General features: G+C 35.2%; 1 protein-coding gene across 8 annotated transcripts in view; it reads left to right on the forward strand.

Moving 5' to 3' along the window:
* LOC138317546 (G-protein coupled receptor dmsr-1-like) overlaps window positions 1–23,003 on the forward strand; it is a 195,181-nt gene that overhangs the window by 140,477 nt on the left and 31,701 nt on the right. For all 8 annotated transcript variants that reach the window (XM_069259317.1, XM_069259308.1, XM_069259326.1 and 5 more), the window contains one exon: window positions 5,463–5,514. The gene's annotated coding sequence lies outside the window, so the exon portion shown is untranslated. The remainder of the gene's footprint in view (window positions 1–5,462; window positions 5,515–23,003) is intronic.

Below are 23,003 nucleotides of genomic sequence, written 5' to 3' on the forward strand. Positions count from 1 at the left end.
GATTCTAGGTAACGGAATTATAATGATTGATTTATAATTAAATTTTATTTGTGTTTATACTTCATTCGCATTTCTAATTGGTTGATTTTTCTTCTTCATACTATTATGAAGAAAAAATCCGAGAATGGCGCGAAAACCCCATGTTATCATAACGTCACAATAAAGACGTCGACGTTGCGTATAGTTTTTGAAAAAAATCAATCCTTTGTAAAATCAATTGAATCGTACGTTTAAATGTATTTTATTTTATCAAGTAGTTTGAAAAATTAATTACAAGCATTGTTGTCACTATTTTTTTTTTAACTTCATCGGGTTGTGAAATGAATTTTGTTTGCAAACTTTTGTGTGCATTCGCTTTCTTTCATACGCCGATGAAGTTAAAAAATAGCGACATTAATGCTTAATTATAACTGCGAAGATATATCTGGTACTGGTTTCCAACCTGAAGCTAGACCAGTAAGTTGTCCTATCATCAATCGTACGTCAGGCCTTGTGATACAACAGGCGTAATTCACGCAGGGAGTTTGATAGTATGTGTAAGTTCAAGTATGCACTCAGTCCCCCTACATCAAACAAACATAAAGTTAACATGGTAAAAACGTACCAGATGACCATCTAATTTGTCAATTAAAGAGAGGGATAAACAAACTTAAATAGCTTTAGTACGGCATAAAGTGAAACTCTTACTTTATGGAAATAGTTTGATATCGTACTGAAAATCACTGTACACATCGAGGCAACATAACGCATTTTTGATTAGTAGTCCTTTTATGTGTGTGTATGGGCTGTTAAAATATGTATTATCTTAGTATCTTCGCTTAGTAATATCTTATATATATATTTATGAGAAACTAGCATTCAACACAACACATCACAAACCTTCCAAGTCAGTCGTCCAAGTAAACATTTATTTATGAATGAAATATATTTGCATATACATGTAGATATGTAACATTCTGTTAAGCGTTTCACTTCAATGCCACTTAATTTATATTTTGCATTTTAAATATATTTTAATCCGGAATAATGTGACCCCTGTTTTTGCTTATAAGACACGCCCCTCTGATGAAGGTCACGTTATTGACAAAGAAAAAAAAAATTGAAATCGAGAAAATTATCCTTTACAAACTTCACTTGCATTGCCAGGGATTGTCTTTAGAAAATGATGATAAAACCATAGATAAATAATATGGGTTTGTTTCAATTGAGGATATTGAAATTCAAATAAACCCAGAAAGTTTGCAATTTGATGGTAACAAATTTGCTTAATCAGCGAGAAGTTATCCATTTTTCGAAGTGTTTTTAATGAGCCTCATTTACGCGTTTAGAAATGAGAAATACCACGCGTTGTTTCATCGTTTACACGTATGTAATCAATTTCTATAAATTCCTTGATTACAAGCACAGCGGATGTGACTATTAATCATGCTAAACGATAAATCAACCACGAAAAGTAATGTTAGCTGAGTAATGAAAACTAAAAAGGCAATACAGATGCATGATGGTTATATATGTTTGTGTTCATAATTGCATGACCACAGACAACCTAGTAAAATAAATCGGCAATCTTTAAAGTAACATTCAAATATAATCCTTAAATGGAAACTCACACTACATTTCACTTATCTTAATTACTTGGGTTTTTCCTTCAGATTTTTGTAATTACATGTATTACCCATTCAATGAGAAGTAAATCTTGAGATGTGTTAAATGGAATGCTCCTTCTCGAGTATCATGTATTACAGAGATTACAAAAAAAAAATAAATACACTTGATATCATGTTCAGCACATCGTTATATCTGATGATCACCGAGATATCCATTTAAGAATTAATGACAGTGATATTGTGATTAATCACTTAAACTCGTGCTTTCATATTGCTATGAGTCCTAATTCACTTCAGAATCGTGAATACCAAGATTGATAAAAACTAACATCAATACACATATTCCCGATTTTACTTTTCTTCCTTTGATGTAGGTCCAGTAGTATTGAACTTAAGTCTGTGGTGTAATGGTACAATAACTGCAAAAACTAATACAAACTAGAGGAGATAATAAATATTAAGGTAGATATTATTCAACAATCTAACAATGGGACATAATCCAAGTAAGGGGAGATAATACAAACGATGAAGATTTCACAATAGGGTTAATGTTTGAATTTTTTGTTTACATGAACTAGTGTATTGCAAGGCTAATATTGTGAAGTTCATCTATCACTAAAACAGTTTACCGGCAGATGTATTAATATGCCAATTGATAGCACTTAACACATAAATACTTTTAGTAGGGATAAAATGTACAAAATAATGTGATAAGAACGGCAATGGAAACATATAGGAACGTAATCCATACGTTTCACTATGTTTCGTTTTATTTACGAAATGTTCCAAACCCTATACTCCGAATAAGCACATTTAATATTGATAATTGAAAAAAAAAGTTACAACTTCAGTTTACAAAATGTGTGTCAAACATTATGTATAACGTCAAATATTCTCACATTCATTCATTGTCGAATTTAAGTTTATGTTAAGTCACATGGTTTATTGACTACATGTATATCTATCCGGATATATAAAAGCAAAAAGCCTTTATTTCTGCATCACTACTATCACACTGAGAGTATATTCTATCAAAGACAGAATCGAAAATAATCACAACACACATCGGGTATGCATGAAATGTGGTGGCTACGGAAAGTGAATTATTTATCAGATCTATGTAGCATATCGAAGACGCCAGTGAACCAAGGACATCAAAATCTCATTACCTAGTCCTTTGGCGTGTTTTGCATTCTACAGCAGTTTGTGTTACCAGGGGACCTTCGGACATCGTCACCGTGATTTTACACGGAGATAAATGTGCATACTGGACTGGAAACATAGTGATACTCGAACCAATGTTTGTCGACATTATCGTGTACGAGTCATAAAAATGAAGTTGAATGGAGGGTTTCTAAATTAAGACATTTTCGGGAAATTTCGGAATGATAAACATTGAAATTGTATCATTTAATATTGACCTAATTCTTTATAATACAATGCATATTCTGAAATCGTCTAGACATCCCTAATATTTAAAAAGCGTTTACATACAAAGAACCCCTTCTTTTCATGGCAATTCTAAGTTGTATAACTTGTGCCTAATTCTTTTTAACTTTGTTCAAATAAAATATGTTTAAACTAAAACTAAAACCCCTTCCTTGGTATACAGTATGTTTCGCTAGGCAAATGGGTGTCATAAACCGTGAGGTCAAGGCCCGGATAGGGTACGAGTCCTAAAATTGTTATCCTTCATCACTTATGTTTCTATATTTAAAGAACTGTATACATTTTAAAGTTAAACTAGTTCAAAGGGTATTACACTGCATTTCCTTTTTTCACTCAAAATTACATGTATCTACATATTACGCAATTGATCGCGATACCTGTAGATTTTCTATTTTCTGTTTTTGATTTGTCCTAACCAATAGGGGAGCTTGAAATGATGATATGTTATTAGTGAAATTATCACTTTAAGACGATATCCTTATTCAAAGCTGACAATGCAAATTAAAAAATATACTTTTGAGATTTAAAAAAAAAAGATTGAAGTTTTTTTCAAAATTCGTTTCTGAGACAGCCCCTTGTTTTAACAAAACAGGAAAATGTGCTCGTCATGCGCAAATAATAGACTAGTCTAAAAAAGCTAAACTACCAATGTCATTATCATGATGTTTATTCTAGAACTCCTTCAAATATAGTATATATAGCGATTTGTTTCTTAATGCAATGTATAAATAGTTCAATAGTTCATATATTTCAATAAGACAATATGTGTCTTCCAGTCTGTAAAGGTAAATGTCCAAAGTATCGAGAAACTTAATAAATAGGGGCCCTTGACGATATGTACAGCAATTCTTTATTGATATGACAGAACGTGGAATGTGACTAATTTTACATTTGAATAATACTCATCCTCAGCCAAAAAGAAAAGATAATACTGCTTTGTGGAGAAATATCTGTCGCCTTTCCACAAATCATGAACAGGTTAAATACATCTGCTCCATAACAAAAAAAATAAGAGAGAAGGAAATGGCACATGAAAAAATTACACAAAAAGGCAAGTTTCTTATGATTATATGTAGCACTATCTATAATTATACATCTTAGATACACCTTACAAAACATGCAAACAATTGGTTTGTTTGTGTGTTTGTTTGAGTTTTACGGCCCATCGACAACTAATTAAGGTCATTAAGGGTAAAACTATAAGTCATGCATTAGTTAAAGATCCAGATAGAAGATGAATTATAGTTGCATCTAGGGTATACAACATAGGCAGTGAGAAATAAAAAAAACGGATTGTAAATTTTGATTTTATAAAAAGATTGTAGGATAAAATAGTTTTTCGCTCAAACACATGAGAAGACTCATGTACAATGTTGATGGAACGTTGAGTTGATATAATAATAAGATGGGAAAACGTTCATATTTTGTTAAAAATGCCGATTTTTTTTATATAATTGAAAATACGATTATGTCTCACGACAATTGAAGGTGCTGAATTATTTATATATCAAAAAGTACTGAATACCTGGCTGGCCAGAAAATGAACAAAATAGTATTTATCAATAGAACGCGACAAGGTATGACAGTTCCGGTAGAGAAAACATACCTGTAACCCATAATGCATGACCATACTACATGATAAAACTGTACTAGGGGGAAAATATCAAAACATATTGATGTAATAGTTCATCAATATGCCCGATCAGTAACATATTAGTCCAGTTTTAAGGTCAGTGTAAAATTGGAAAAAGACTTTCCAAAACATATGCTATATCTTTTTTACTGTTATACAATAAATACTACCATAAACTGTTATCTACCAGTCATACTTGAATAGCTGAACTAATTTTGATAAGTCAATTAAGTGTGATTTGGTCTTTATTTACACTCAGAATAAGTCATAAACCGGACAAATAATTTAAACAAAATCAGCATCTACTTTAATATTATCTAAGTATATCGCGAGTATCGTCTGCCAAAAAAGTGGAACATGTCACACTAACGATGGCGAAATTAAATTATGTATATGACTTTAGGTCTCAAAACGACACAGAGCTGATGGATCTATATTTGACTGCATTCTAGCATGAGGAGAGGTTATGGTTATCTCGTTTTGGATAAAGCAGCACTATACGCAGCTTTATGAATATGAAGTTATGTATTATATAATAACACAATAATAAAGCTGTGTATCGAAAAAAAGAACGTCTCTGATGTTCTCTTGATTTTTACCAGCACACTGATATCGAATAAGGCATACATGTAGGGTTGTCACCAACCTTGTGTAGTACTGCTGAACTTTAGTTAAGTGACAATATATATACCGTAATGTTAAGTGAAGTTTGCTCGTAGACATGTAGATTTGGTTTGAATTGATCTGAATAGCTATTCTATTTGTTTTTACAGATTGTCAGTCCCTGGGCGCTTTACTGGGCATGTGAACCTTGAATAGAGAACTGTGAGTAATAACACTTTATATAAAACACTTAAAATACCGTACTTAACATCGCTATATAAACGGATTTGTTACAGGCTCTTGTAATGTCTCTCTTTGTAATAGAATCAGGGTGCTAAGTAAAACAGGTTAAGTAAAACAAAGATTTGTTTTTCCATTAAAATCGCAGCATAAATCTTAGTTAGATATATTAAATCAGTTCCAGAGTAGCGCGAATCTTTTTCCGATTAGGGATCTGCTTACAGCCATAAGCCGCTTAGGTTAAGGATAGTGGTATGTTCATTTTACTGTAATCTAAACTCTTTATTTTCTCGAGACAAATATTTTTTATGTAACATAACGTTGCGTCTTAAACGCGAATTGATTTTTTCATATTTTTGTATGAACGTATAAATAGATGCACGATTGTCAGTCAGAGATCATCATCACGAATTAATTTAATCAGAAATATACTGCAAATAAGGAAGACTCGAAATATTGTATAATCGACAATGAAGTGGTTTTCGGTAGTCAAACATAACGGATGGTGAGAATGGGAATTTAACTGATAATTAAATTGAATTTAATCAAAATACTGGCAGTTTCGAGATCCCATAACGACGTGGGTAAAGTAGAATTTACCGTTGATTAGTCCCACCATCCGGCGATTATGACGTCATCATTTGAAGTGAGTTTCATGACGTCATAATCACCTGAAGGTGGGACTAATTGACAATAAATAGTACTTTACCCACGTCGTTTTGGAATCTCGAAACTCCCGTATTGGATGATGGTAGTTATAAAATGGCTGGTTTAGAATGGGGCTTTTAACCTGCTTACTCGCTGCACTGTTCCTATAGTTCTATAGTTATCCTAACATTAACTTATTCTAACATAACTGATATGACTTGTGTGTACAAACTATCAATAATGCATACATTTCAACCAGTCAAAAACTGAAAGGATGACTATGTAACAAATATCCGTCTCAAGTTAACAAATGAAAAATGCGCATACAATCTTGTCTTACTTAAAATATATATAACGTCACGGATATAAGTAACGCATTTCCCCAAACTAATGTTGAATGTCAGAATGATCCATCGAATTTGCATATTTGAATTTTCCAAAAACAGGCTGAGAGACTGGTGCCGTGTCATTATGACGCCCACTTGTCTGATCAATGTTGATATTTCACATTAGTTCTACCGATATCGTATAGTTCAGGGGCTTGAAAAGTTTCGTTATATAACATGATATATATAATGATCAGGTTTAGTTGTTCTTATGTCTTCCTGATATATAGCGAAGTATAGCCTCCAAACTTCATGTTTCTCTTCCATCAATGGTACTGTCTACTATACAGTGACAATGTTCATGACGAGGTCTATCAAACAAGATTGGGAAGACGTTGTACACGGTACTGACTTTCTGATAACATAAGGACACGTTAGAGGTTTCACAAAAATGTGGCATTTGTAATACGATTTGGTTTGATTAGTTTAATGTCCTATTAACCGCCAGGGTCATTTAAGGACGTGCCAGGATTGTTGGTGGAGGAAAGCCGGAGTACCCGGAGAAAAACCACCGACCAGCGGTCAGTACCCGGCAACTGCCCCAGATGAGATTCGAACTCAAGTCCCAGAGGTGGAGGGCTTGTGGTAATATGTCGGGACATCTTAACCACTCAGCCACCGCGGAATACGAACCATGATATGAATGATGAAACCATAGGGATTCGGGACTAATTTCAATTTATATATATATACATATTTATATAATAAATTTGAACAAAACACCTTACGAACGAAATCTATAAGAAATAAAAAAAAAACACCAATAACGTCTGATTAGTGAGCGCTTTCGTCCCATTTAAGGGAGCTCTTATTATTAAAATAATCATATTAATGTTTTAGTAAAAAGAAACGTTTCATTCATTTGATGTAAAGAATGAATAGGTGTCATAATATTCATTCACCAGACAGGCGGTATATTTATGTATGCATTAATTTTGTCAGAAAGAAGCAAAAAAGTTCGAATAACATAACAACTAATAACGCACTATACGGCATTTTGAAGGTATCTCTACAAGTAAAGGGAATATCATAAAATTTACCGGGATGCTATTATACAAATAACGAATGTCAGATATAAATCAGTCAGTTTTATATCGAATTACTGAAATGCATGTTGGGTCAGAAACAAAAGGAGAACAAGCAAATAATACACATACAGACATTGAAATTTGTAAATTTACATTTTCATGTCTTCTCTACCAACGATGCATGTTGTTGATAAAGTGGGATATATAGATAGAGGTGTACATGTGTTGGTATATTCTAAAAGCTACAAGAGTAATACTGAAATAGTGAACATGTTTCAGCCGAGAAATAAATCCAATTATTTTATTCCTAAGGCTTTGAATTGAATAAGAATCGATTTACATTCACATGCACACAAGATATATACGTGACGGTATTTGATTACGTAAATCGCCAGTCGTTCTATAGTGTGTGAATATCTATATATTTAGGGCTCGGTTATTGTCTGAGCGCCACTTGAAATAGAATCAAGGATTGATTTCCTTACAATTATTGATAATATATTATGACTTGCTATTGCTTTACCGAATAAAAAATACACATATGATCAAATGTCTCAATCCATTCATGTTAGCCATTCTACAATTTAAAAGGAGTACTGATGTAGTCGACCCCCTCCCCTCCCCCTATGTGTAGATATTAGTATTAAGTTTAACGCATTCGGTGGGTAATATGACGACAGTCTACACGCAGCCTTGGTTTGTGTGCCATGGTGATATAAGTGAGAAAAGTGTCGAAATGTCTAGTAGTACCACCTAATTATAATTACCCGATGTTACGAGTCCGAAATCAAATCAAAGCAGATGTTTGGTACTTGTCCCGACTATATCCACCTGCAACATCTAGCATTAGCTTTTAAAACATGTTTACGTGCTGATCCACAGAGATAAAAAAACTGAAATTGAATCTTTTTTGGCAGAATTTATACCAAGCTTTGGCCGATAGAGTCTGGAATTCCATATGATTATATGCAGACCAATCAATCATATAGAATAATGATAAAATGGCGTTCCTTAGTGTGTTAATCACTCATGTCTGTCTAGACTGCCTTATATATGCTGCCTGGTGTCCTCTTACAATCCTTACTCGTCCTAGAGTGTCTTTTGTCCTAATAATCCAAGCCAATATATCGTCTAGTACATTGATAAACATGCATCCATTATACTACCGACCTATAGAGTGGATAACAAGCTCGGCTCACGTGAGAGTTGCTCCTTTAGTGAAGTTCATTAGGCGTCAGAGAAAAATCTTCCAATACATCACAGTGGTTTATAGAAGAAAACATATTCCTCTGATAGATCGTTCTGTCAATACAATAACACAAAGCCGAAACATATCAAGGTCACGATAGGGCTTTTTCTGCTGGTTTATCACGGGCATGAGCTAGCCAAAGGAAGTGCTGGATCACGGAGAATATTATACGTAGTTGTAGGGATAACGAATCTTTGTATGTGGTAGGTTGGTTTCCCTCAGATACAGAAATCATGCAAAAATAAATACAAATCGTAATTAAACAGTGATTTGTTTAGGTCTGTCTGCAAAAAAGTAGTATTAGGTTTGGGACTAACAGAACGAAACCGTAATTGTGTCACCACCTCACCAGTAAGTTTTAATGCCATATGAGGAATTACAGGAAAAAAAATTGTCCATTACAACATTTTCCGTTCAGGTTATAATGTCAACAAGTCGTCAATACGTTCGCTGCGTATTTGTACCGTAGTGTTGAATTCCAATCGTCCAGCTCTTTAGCTGTAATGAAATACCGTTTTGTACAATCTTTCTTGATATATTGAATTGCTCATGTCCTTTGATCGACTTCCTTTTTGAAGTGATATTGTGAAATGCTTCAGCTTTTTTCTAGTCTTCAAGTAACCAGATATTTCAGCTAATTGGATTTGATCGTAAGAGTGACACTTTTTGTTTGGTGTGCCATTTTAATGTATCAAGTGACCATCGTATGTTGATTGCGTCTCCATTGCATCCATCTGTGGACCCACAGGGCCAATTTGGCCGTTCTGACTTTAAACGTTGATTGTCACAGTACTGATTTCGGCCGATCTGCTTTTTGACGACTTTTGACGTCACGTTTTGCACTGTTAATGACGTTATCAAATTATTTGCATCCATGCATTGCCAACATGAGAAACTGCATATGTGATAGCAACGTGTAAGGTACCTACCTCTGAAACCGTTTAACTAATAGTTCCAAGATACTTTATGTATATGTTATAATGCCAAAGTAAGGCTTCAGAAATTTACACATTATCTGAAGTCTCAAGGATATCGAATTCAATGTATTCAAAATGGCATACGTATGGCCATAAAAAGGGGACTTATATTCCGCACTTAATTAGCAAATAAGGATGTCAAAGTAACTCATGTCACATTTAATTCTCGTTATTATAAAATGTTTCCTGTGACCCGCAATAAATGTGATGACGTGAAAGAGGAAATGAACAAATAAAAATGGTTTTATATCTTTGTGCATTTATCAATAGTAAAAGACAACCAACTTAAGATCGTTAGAGAATTCTAACCAGATCGAGAATAAGGGGTATCTAATAATGTCTGTGTTTCTAAAAACAATACAACCCGCTGTAGACCGTGCAGCGCCAGTGTAGAAGGAAATAAACTGCAAATGAAGAACAGTATCAACCTATAAGTTAAACGTTATATTAACGCTTTCATATTTAATATCTGTTCTACTTTTTATTACTGATTCAATCCAATGTGAGACGAACGAATATGAATATATGAAATTTCTGTAACCCTCTTTGCATAGTACTCATTCGGTTAAATAATAAAGTAAACTGTTTCTATCACTAGTTCAAACAGTGCTATTTCCTTTGTTCACATAATTGTATACATATGGAATTTGACATGCGTAATATTGATTGCGATGTCTGTTGAAATTTAAGTTGCTATTTGGTACATCTTTAATTTTTATGATTGCCCTAATTAATATGACGTCATAATCAATGACGTCATAATCTATGTTTCAAATACACATTATGAAGAGCCATCTAGACATGATGGAAGCGGAAAAGTATGTGTCGGATTTTCTTTTCTATTTAAAAAATGTTGGTAAGGATCAGTCTAAATTGATCACTATCAAAAGAATACTGCTACTTACCTTTGCATGGAAATAAAAAAAATCAGTTCTTCTGACATGTTGAAATGAAGAAAATACTGGTCGTAGTTAAAGTTCTAGGGATGTTTCATAAAGTATCATACTTCAAATGGTGTAGAATTATGATGAACTATATTAAGACATAATTGAGGAGCAGGATAAATGTTCGCTGTGTAGTGTGTTTATAATTATCAAAATAGTCTCTTGATCCTCAATGTGAGCCACGTCTGTCTCGCATTTAGAAATGCACAGACCAGCGTTTGGTGCACACGAGGGTCAAATTCCTTTACAAAAGTTTTTATTTCCTGATATTAGGATGGTTATTCAACATCAGAATACATTCGTTCGGGTAATGTCTAAATGTCTTCATCAAAGTTTTGATTTATTTTATATATGGGATTATATACGATCTGCATGTTGCTGTGATTAAATATAAAACTTACAAGGATAATAAATTATTACGATTTACGTACGAAAGTATCGTCAGCTTGTTGTGGTATGGAAAAAGATAAAAATAGAAATTACGACGAACAATTTGACGACCTGTCACCTTAATTCTACACCAGAAGAATATTTCATTCAAAGTATCAAAATGTGTCATGTATGATTAAGTTTTTATCATTCCTACGTTAAATTAAAGGTGCCTACACATGCATGCCATAAAAGCAACTAATCTTAATCTTGGATATTATCAAGAAAGTCATTCAACTTTTACTAACTTTTACATGGATAAATGTAAATCTAGTTCATTCATAACAACAAATCTTATCAAAGGATATCAAAATGGGTCATGATTAAAGTAATTAAAACGTTTTAAACCCATGATGAGATAAATGTCAATGTCATTATGATTGAGATTACCAAGGTATAATTCATGTGAAATACCATGACTTCAGATCGCGTAAAATTTGAGAAGAGAGCATTTTGGAACTTTGAAAATTCCTTTTAAACAGAAACTATTTTAAACTATTTTGAACTATGTTAAAAACAATATTTTGATAAGTTAGACTATCAACAGACAGAGATTTTACACCAGGAAGGAAAGTGCTAAACGTAAGCCGCTACAAAGATGGCATGGTATTTTTGTTAATTGGCTCCAATCATTTCTGTCATCAACGTGAAATACATTCGTAACTCTTTTGCATAACAGCAGTGGAATTCAAAATGCTTTGCTGGTATATTGAATTCATGGATTTCAGGAAACTAGGTATGTTGCTATTCCATATCTGATTAACATATAACGAACCCATGCCGTCTCGCATAAATATTAATTGATATAAAAAGGGTAGTCTTTCTGGATATAAATGACACCCAAAGCGTGACCATTATGACATCATTATTGTCGACATGAAAACGCAAACTGACTACCGCCAAACCATAGCTGTTCCACCTTGTCGAATACACATTGGGTTTATTTTTTTTTTATTTTTTTTTTTGCCTAACCTAAGCAACTTTAAATCAGAGACTCCGAAAATGAATTGATATATTGTAACTTGAAGTGCTTATATTTTTCGATTCCATATTTACAGTTGTGGTTTTAAATATGATGTTCTTGTTTGATTGACAATTTGTTTAGGATTTTTATAGATTGTACAATATACATGTGTAGTACAAGCACGGGGAAATTAGTACATCCATATGGTGTGTATTTAACCTTACAACTTGCTCCAAGTTTTGTTTTTTTAAATGTTAAATAGATATTTCCGGTGGGGAAATCAACACACGTATTTCTGGTCTAGAGAGATCCAAAGAATGTGGTATTGGCGCAGTACAGTGTGTATGGCAATCCAATCATACATTAAATCAAATAGAACACTAAATTCCGGAGGCTTAGTTCTACACATTTACACTTTAGAATGACAAGGATAGCGGGAATATTTGTTACTTCACACTCAAAATTATATTTATTTCACGATCGCAACAGGAAAAAAGTGCGTTTAGGGCTGAACAAACATCTATTTAGACAACCACACTTATTTCAGATTGATTTATATGTTAAGTATACATTACAAATATTATTTTCGTCTAATTATTATGATATTTTAAAGATGTTCGGCTATAGACACAGTTGATGTTTTGCTAATTTAATTTGTTTTCATTTTGTAGTACACTATATTCAAACCAGATGTCAATTAATGTATGTACTTTAACAGAACTTCGTGGTCTATATAATTGTATGTATGAGTGAGTCATATGTATATATAAACATCTTGAACAAAATATTCGCCCACACTCTAAACTCAATTTTATAAACGAACGTTATGTTATAGTGTTAACGGGCATATTGTCGTATTGTGTTTTGTCCCCGCTAGTTTTAAATTGTTCGCGTTAAAATAATTGTTCTGCTGTATATCTATTGCGAAGTTGTTCCCGTCTCAGTATTTTTATTTGCTCTCATTTGCTCCCATGTGCGCCTTTAGAGATGTATTCCCAAAGACCTAATAAAAACAAATTAGGCTAAAATGTTCACCCCACTGCTAAATATCCATGTTTGTAACATACTATTTACTAATGATTGATTTTGATCACGTGATTTAAGTTAGGAAGCATTGGTTTCGTAAAAATTCAACATATCTTTAGGTTTAGATGTTAATCGGAATACGATAATGTAGACGAAAAACTAGAAATATTTGTATAAACTTGACACATCTCGTTGATTTATTGAAGGATATCTCTGATATTGATTTGCAAATAAAGTACTGATCTGAAGCAGAGTTCCATTGAATCGGTATCACAGGAAAGAGTCATGAATTTGTAGTGTCTTATTAAAGAAGCCAACATAACAGCGGGTGCGCTGACGATAATGGAATATATTTCACCACCAAACTTTACAGTTGCATGCTGTATAATTTAAACATTAAGATGCAAATTCGAAGTTACGTAATTACATTTTGAATTAGATTCCTCCTTGTTTCGATAGATTTTAACAGAATTAACAACAGATACAGACAGTGAATGTCAACTCTTACGTTTCGGTATAAAACGATAGCAGGCGATTAAAAGATATTGTGGTATAACTTATAAACATTTTACAAGTTTAAATTTTAAGTGTTTAACAGTCATAAGAAATAGAAAATGTATTCAAAATTAATTACATCAGAATTGATTTCTATAAGAATTCAATTCCATCTTTCGCTATTCATTTTGAATTGCACACGTCTTTCCGATTCAAACGAAGCCTGCAGACATAATACCCCAAAGGAAGGAGCATTTACAAAGTAGTTATATCCGGAAGATTCAGCGACTAAACTTTGATGAAATCTACGATATTAACAAGATGTAAAATTTACTTCTAGCACTTACTCGATGCTTTACATACTTTGTTAAATTTCGTTCGACCCACTTTTTATACATGTAGCTCTACAACGATTCCATTTCAATTCATGACTATCTTTCCACTTTCAAAATAGTATCGCTCGAACACAAGTGGTTGTTTCTGTCACTTAAGGATATTTGATAGTATGTAGATATACAGTTGGGATTTGATTGTTTTTCCTAAGCAATTCAGGACGGCCGCCGTGGTCTCTGATAACATCCGGAACTCCTCGGGATTTTCAGTTAATACCCGATGAGTTCAGGATGCTGTGATAAAAGATCATTTACAAATCGTCTGAATTCAATGACAATTTTGAAATCCAAATAAAGATAATTAAAGCTAAAACTTATCAGGGGCCAATCCTTTCTATCGGAATCTGTCTCAACTGTGTATTACACTTGTCTCAAATGTGCACGCGCATTTCCACCGCCTAGATCCTATCTATTTGACCAAATATACAAAAATGTACGTTGATGTGGCGACATATCAAATATATACTTACAACTCTTTTAACGTATTGGACAGCAAGTGTAAATGAATCAGATGTTTATTGTTGTAGATTTGTGGAATCCCTAGAACATAGCATTTAATTTTATCTAATTTCAATTTCAACAAAATGTATTGCATTAAAAAAGAAATGGGTCCAAAATATGAAAACGTAAACTATCACGTTTGTTTAATAAAATATAAATGTAAATAGTTTCTGTGCGAACACAATGTTAAGTCTTCTTTAAATATATGGCGATACTCTAGTATACAGATACATGGTACGACAATTCGTACCTCTCCATAAGAGGAGATAACTCAGATAAATCAGAACACCTGGATCACTCTTACTCAATAACATTTGTCCGATATACCTTAGTTGTTTGGTTTATCTACTTGTTTTTACAGATAAATATCAAGGTAAAACAGCAAGTAGTGAAAACATTTTAATTGTTTCTAATCACATTAGGCGGATCGTGAAACATAAATGTTATCCATATTCAATTGTTCGATACTATTTTTCCTTGAAATCATGAAACCTCCAATATTAAGATGTGTTGATCAAAGTATTCTGATTCACCATAGAGTTTTCTCCTCTTGCGGAGAAATAATGATTGCGATGTCATGCATTTTTATGCTAACATATAACGCCATATTCTTTTAGAGAAAACGACACAATGAACAAAACCTACATTCATTGACATTGCAATTAATAGCATCCCACATCTCTGGGTGGAGGATTTGAACCCAATGTGGGACTGTTGCCGGATAATACATTAGGCATAGAAGTTGTTATCTGGGTACTTCGTTCTTTCACATTTTTCATTCACTAAAATCACTGAGACGAAAATATTACTAAAATACATAGATTACTTGGAAAACATGAAAGCACTTTAAAAAAGATAAAAGGTTTTCATGAAAATTCTGTTTCAGTATTGTTCAACAACGGTTCAATTTCATTGCATGAAATAAGAATATAAGGTAATGTAATTATAACGATGTTTTATTTCTAAATGCAGGTAACAAATATCTTCGAGATGGGTGAGATATGCTTAATTTGATTGGGGGTATTTAGTGATTTTTTTTCTGTTACCTGAGAGTCTAGAGATACTCCCATACTTTGATTTTAAGTAAGGAATTATGTCTAGAGTGTCTTATGATTTCGTGGATGGAACTTTTTTTACGTTTTCGTTCGTTATGTGTTGTTTAACCAGTGTTTCAGCTTAAAATTATTGAGAACCTAATTAAACAACACATGTTCTGTCACAAACGTAAACAACGAGTTCCATGAAATCATTATAAGGAACGATAACTCTAGACTTAGCTTCTAACTTAAGATTAAAGTACAAATAGACTATTGTAACAGAACAACTATATATTATATTTATCATTGAAATAAAAAATGCTTTTAGTTGTTGAAGCATGTCCGTATGAACATGTAGCATTACACATCATTGATGTCGAAATTAGTAACCCGATAAAGAGAGTGATGCATTGCGTTGTCAATTATAACATGAAAGTTCTCACAAAATGACACGTAGCTTTAATACCAGAGAAGATTTTATAAATGCAATATCCTGTCATAACGTTCCATTCGTGTGGCTTCATGCAAATAGCATTCTGTTTGTTGATGTACTTTATGTGGTTGCATCAGTCGTTGGCTGTCATTTGTTTATGTACAGTCGATGTCAAATTTGCATGTTCCGTGCGACAAAAAGAGACATAGAAGCTAATGTTCCGCCAACCATATGACATTTAAGAACATATCTTCAGACAGCACATCTGTAGCAGTTAACGGAGTAGTGTCGTGTTTATATTTTGGCAGTGAAATATTTCAATATTAATATCCGGATCACCGATGTCAGTTTCTGTGCGAGAGCAAGACAGAGCACGAAAGACACTGTTAGTTCATTAAGAACATTGTACATGAGCTTTTGGCACCTTAAGCATTCATCACGAAACAGGATAGTGTCAATGTGGAAACACTAGCACAGTAAACAATATAGACGACGGATTAATCTCTATTGTAACGGATGCATACCGCTGTTACATTTACCTAGTTTATATTCTGCTAACATCACCAATATCAGATTATAACAATGTTACATCGTGTCAATAGGTGTCCCCGGACCCCTCTTTGTGTCTATAAACCTTAAGAATAAGGTCCTTGACATTAGACACATCATTAACAGATTGCTCGCGTGTTTATTATATGTCTTTGTCTTTCCAGGTCGATAAAACTGCCAAGTTGTCTCCATTTTCTGTTATTAACCTGCCTATACTGCCTCGTATTACATTGCCTTGCGATGGCCATAATTAAATCAAATCAGCATTGATGTTTAATAAAACTCGCTTTGCTGTAAATAAATGTCAGTACCTACACCGTTAACAGAGGGAATGACATCTGAAACAAACGCAGAATAAGCGTATCGCTGTAGGGTTCATTATAATTGTATTACGTATACCCAGAGTCTCAAGCTATTTTCTGTTTGTGCATTGCGAGCAGTGCTGGATTGTGATGTTGTAGTAGTCGTCCATTATGAGAAGTACTGGCTTGTGATGTTTTAGTAGTCGTCCATTATGAGAAGTACTGGCTTGTGATGTCGTAGTAGGCGACTGCTGTGAGAAGTACTGGCTTGTGATGTTGTAGTAGTCGTCCATTATGAGAAGTACTGGCTTGTGATGTTGTAGTAGTCGTCCATTATAAGAAGTACTGGCTTGTGATGATGTCGTAGTAGGCGACACTGTGAGAAGTACTGGCTTGTGATGTTGTAGTAGTCGTCCATTATAAGAAGTACTGGCTTGTGATGTTGTAGTAGTCGTCCATTATGAGAAGTACTGGCTTGTGATGTCGTAGTAGGCGTCCATTATGAGAGAAGTACTGGCTTGTGATGTTGTAGTAGGCGACCATTGTTAGAAGTACTGGCTTGTGATGTTGTAGTAGTCGTCCATTATGAGAAGTACTGGCTTGTGATGTCGTAGTAGGCGACCATTGTGAGAAGTACTGGCTTGTGATGTTGTAGTAGTCGTCCATTATGAGAAGTACTGGCTTGTGATGTTGTAGTAGTCGTCCATTATGAGAAGTACTCTGCCTTGTGATGGTGTAGTAGGCGTGTGAGAAGTACTGGCTTGTGATGTTGTAGTAGCGTCCATTATGAGAAGTACTGGCTTGTGATGTTGTAGTAGGCGACCATTATGAGAAGTACTGGCTTTGTGATGTTGTAGTAGGCGACCTGTGAGAAGTACTGGCTTGTGATGTTGTAGTAGGCGTCCATTATGAGAAGTACTGGCTTGTGATGTTGTAGTAGTCGTCCATTATGGAGTACTGGCTTGTGATGTGTAGTAGGCGACATTTTGAGAAGTACTGGCTTGTGATGTTGTAGTAGTCGTCCATTATGAGAAGTACTGGCTTGTGATGTCGTAGTAGACGACCATTATGAGAAGTACTGGCTTGTGATGTTGTAGTAGTCGTCCATTATGAGAAGTACTGGCTTGTGATGTTGTAGTAGTCGTCCATTATGAGAAGTACTGGCTTGTGATGTTGTAGTAGTCGTCCATTATGAGAAGTACTGGCTTGTGATGTTGTAGTAGGCGTCCATTATGAGAAGTACTGGCTTGTGATGTCGTAGTAGGCGACCATTGTGAGAAGTACTGGCTTGTGATGTTGTAGTAGTCGTCCATTATGAGAAGTACTGGCTTGTGATGTTGTAGTAGTCGTCCATTATGAGAAGTACTGGCTTGTGATGTCGTAGTAGGCGACCATTATGAGAAGTACTGGCTTGTGATGTTGTAGTAAGCGTCCATTGTGAGAAGTACTGGCTTGTGATGTTGTAGTAGGCGTCCATTGTGAGAAGTACTGGCTTGTGATGTTGTAGTAGCGTCCATTATGAGAAAGTACTGGCTTGTGATGTTGTAGTAGGCGACCATTATGAGAAGTACTGGCTTGTGATGTTGTAGTAGGCGACCATTATGAGAAGTACTGGCTTGTGATGTTGTAGTAGGCGACCATTATGAGAAGTACTGGCTTGTGATGTTGTAGTAGTCGACCATTGTTAGAAGTACTGGCTTGTGTTGCTATAGTTGGCGGCCATTGTGAGAAGTACTGGCTTGTGGTGTTGTATTAGGCGACCATTGTGAGAAGTACTGGCTTGTGTTGCTGTAATAGGCGGCCATCTTGAGATGTGATGTTGTAGTTGAGTAGTTTGTTTTGATCATTTAATTTTCAATTTTCATATTTTTTTCATTGTCTAAGCCTTGCGGCTTTTACGATAAAAGTACAATATTAATACATATTAAATAAGTTAAACAAAGACAGGAGAGTAATTTTATAAATTAAACACAAACAATAGCACACACTTGTTATACATCAGATACTATACATTTTTAATATATTATAGAGACTGAGAACGTTTCTTGAAAGTAAGTTTTAAAACTTTTCTGAGATCATTTAAATCTTTAACATTATTAACACTGAGTAATTGGACAAGTTTGAATAATATTGATCCAGATATCGAAAACGTAGTTGGGTATAACAAGTACATTTAAGGATAATATAAAACCCGTCTTCTATATCATTTGTACTGAACAGACTCTATTTTGTCGTGCCAAACATTTGTACTAAACAGACTCTATTTTGTCGTGCCAAACATTTGTACTAAACAGACTCTATTTGTCGTGCAAAATATTTGTACTAAACAGAATCTATTTGGTCGTGCCAAACATTTGTACGTAACAGACTCTATTTGGTCGTGCAAAACATTTGTACTGAACAAACTCTATTTGGTCGTGCAAAACATTTATACTAAACAGACTCTATTTGGTCGTGCCAAATTTTGAAGCCTACCACTTCAGATATACTTGATACACTTCTTTCGTATACTTGTAATACTGTTTTTATACATTTGATCAAGCGGTTTCTTTAACTAATATTGCAAACTAAAATTGTCTACTGTCATTTTGAGCAATTCTGTATAAAATTTCCTGAGTGCATACATCATAAAATTGTTTCTTTATTAACTTATATACAATTTTAATCCCATAAGTACTTTTCACTAAAGACGTTATTGAATGATGAAAAACCAGTTATCATAATGATAGATTCCCATGGCTATCCAGGCTCAAATAGAGTTGTCGACATTAAAATATTAAACTTTACCAAATCATATTTCGTTCATTTCAAACTCTATTGAAAACAATAACTTCTTTGTGACAAAGGGGTGCTAACGATATCCGTTATGTCTGTATGGAGCTGATTGTAAAGTACAAACGATGTTTGTCCTACGCTGATAGATTGACGTTTTATCTTTGATTGTGATGATGTTCTAGCGAGGCGGTGTCGCCTTCAAGTGAGAAAACCAAAATCAATGAATCTCCCTTTGAGGAAACATTTTAATCTAATCTGAATTATCACAAATTTGCAATATTTTCCGTGATCCCGGGAGTATGTTTGCAATAATTCACAGTGAGATGAAAAAGGAAAATCGTGTTTGTTTTATGATTATGACTTTACCTCATGTGACGATTTATCTTGGAGAGCGAACTTTGTGACAAATGTTATTTTTCCTTGTTAAAGCTAAAAACTAATTGACTTTTGTCAGGAATGTGTTATAACTCACGAACGGAACAAAAGACATGTTTAATTAGGTATCAGTTGTGTTTTACATCAGACACGTATGTATTGCTGTAGTCTTCATACATAGAAGGTAGTGGTTTGCTTTGAGTTTCCACATAGATATGTTTTGCAAATGATTCTATTATTAATATAAAATACCTATTAAAACTTAGTTTGCTGGTATCAACTATGAATTTAATTTTGAGTGATAAAAGGATCCGAGTTGCACGGTCCTGTAGGCTATATTTCAATATAAATTTAAAAGGTCATACATTTTCTGACAACATTAACATTAGAAGACTAGGAATGGCTTACCAACTTTATTCGGCCATTTTAGAGCTGAGTCATGTCGTAATTTGAATTGATGGATTTAAGAAAGGATGTTGAGTGATAGTTTCTCTTGTCAACATCTTTCGAATTGGACAGAGACGTTCCCTAAAACTTTAATTTGACGAGGTTGTCAAATGACTGACTGCCTTTCGTTACTAAATAATCAGTGTATTGTTATCGTTTTCGCTTCTTTCTGACTGTGAGTCAAGTAACACGTCATTCTGTTTGTGTACGTACTGCATAATACATATTTACAAATACACCATGAAAATTCCAACTAGTCTATACAGTATACCAATAGTAATGATACTGTATACTAAAATAACCTCACACCCTACGATAGACATACCTTTTTTTTTACCTCACTCAACTTCTTTTTAGCTCAATACATGATAGACATAACCTTTCTTTTTCTCGTCCCATGATCGTCAGTACCTTTCTCATTCTCGCACAACGATCAGAATAAGCTTCCTCATTAGCGCCCTGCATGAATGCCAACACCTCAGGATCAACATAACATGCCTAGTCCACACAACTCCTATGATGTTTCTTAATCCATCCCCACGGTGGTAATAACCCAAACACTCAACGCGCACACATAGCCTTTTCTAACCGCGCCTGCTGACTACGTACAATTACCCCTTTTCAATGCGTCCCTAGACCGCCATGGCATATTTCAACCTGTGGATATTCCAATTGAAGTTTTGTCTTCGTCAGGCGCAATTGCTCTGCTAACAGCAGTGGAAACCTTAGGTAGGGTTTGTTGCTGGTAATCTTAGATAATATACTGCAGGGTAGAAACACAAAATCCCGTCCGCATGTCTCGGTCTTCATCAGTCTGAAATAAAAGCTTTGTGACGAATATGGATGGTAATGCTTACGTCATTATGTAATTTTATTTCACACCAATTATTCAATTCAGTGTTTCAAAATGAAATTTCATTAAAAAGCAAGTGAAAGATAAACAATAAGGAAATTTCTTTTAGCCTTATAAATCTCCTCTTGGAGGGGCCCGTCCTGATAACCTCCTGTTGTCTCCCTAGCTAATGGTGTTCACTAGATACCCGTCCTGTTGTTTTCCCTAGCTGATGGTGTTCACTAGAGACCAGTCTCGATTGTCTCCCTAGCTGATGGTGTTCAATAGATACCCGTCTCGTTGTCTCCCTAGCTGATGGTGTTCAATAGATACCCGTCCTGTTGTCTCCCTAGCTGATGGTGTTCACTGATACCCGTCCTGATGTCTCCCTATCTGATGGTGTTCACTAGAGACCCGTCTCGATGTCTCCCTAGCTGATGGTGTTCACTAGATACCCGTCCGATGTCTCCCTAGCTGATGGTGTTCACTAGATAACGTCTCGATGTCTCCCTAGCTGATGGTGTTCACTAGAGACCAGTCTCGATGTCTCCCTATCTGATGGTGTTCACTAGATACCCGTCCTGTTGTTTCCCTATCTGATGGTGTTCACTAGAGACCAGTCTCGATGTCTCCCTAGCTGATGTGTGTTCACTAGAGACCAGTCCTGTTGTCTCCCTATCTGATGGTGTTCACTAGAGACGCCTGTGTCTCCCTAGCTGATGGTGTTCAATAGATAAACGCCCTGTTATCTCCCTAGCTGATGGTGTTCACTAGATAAACCCCTCGTTGTCTCCCTAGCTGATGGTGTTCAATAGATAAACCGTCCTCATGTCTCCCTAGCTGATGGTGTTCACTAGATACCCGTCCTGATGTCTCCCTATCTGATGGTGTTCACTAGAGACCGTTCTCGATGTCTCCCTATCTGATGGTGTTCACTAGAGACCAGTCTCGATGTCTCCCTATCTGATGGTGTTCACTAGATACCAGTCCCGATGTCTCCCTAGCTGATGGTGTTCACTAGAGACCAGTCTCGATGTCTCCCTATCTGATGGTGTTCACTAGAGACCAGTCTCGATGTCTCCCTATCTGATGGTGTTCACTAGAGACCAGTCTCGATGTCTCCCTATCTGATGGTGTTCACTAGATACCGTCCTCGATGTCTCCCTATCTGATGGTGTTCACTAGAGACCCGTCTCGATGTCTCCCTAGCTGATGGTGTTCACTAGAGACTAGTCTCGATGTCTCCCTATCTGATGGTGTTGTCTCGTGTTCCCTACTATAGTTCACTAGAGACCAGTCTCGATGTCTCCCTAGCTGATGGTGTTCACTAGAGACCAGTCTCGATGTCTCCCTTCTGATGGTGTTCACTAGAGACCAGTCTCGATGTCTCCCTATCTGATGGTGTTCACTAGAGACCAGTCTCGATGTCTCCCTATCTGATGGTGTTCACTAGAGACCGTCTCGATGTTTTCCTAGCTGATGGTGTTCACTAGAGACCAGTCGCGATGTCTCCCTAGCTGATGGTGTTCACTAGAGACCAGTCTCGATGTCTCCCTATCTGATGGTGTTCACTAGAGACCAGTCTCGATGTCTCCCTATCTGATGGTGTTCACTAGAGACCCAGTTCCTGTTGTCTCCCTATCTGATGGTTTCACTAGAGACCAGTTTCGATGTCTCCCTAG

This window comes from Argopecten irradians, chromosome 1 (genome assembly GCF_041381155.1).
Source record: "Argopecten irradians isolate NY chromosome 1, Ai_NY, whole genome shotgun sequence".
Lineage (NCBI taxonomy): Eukaryota > Metazoa > Mollusca > Bivalvia > Pectinida > Pectinidae > Argopecten > Argopecten irradians.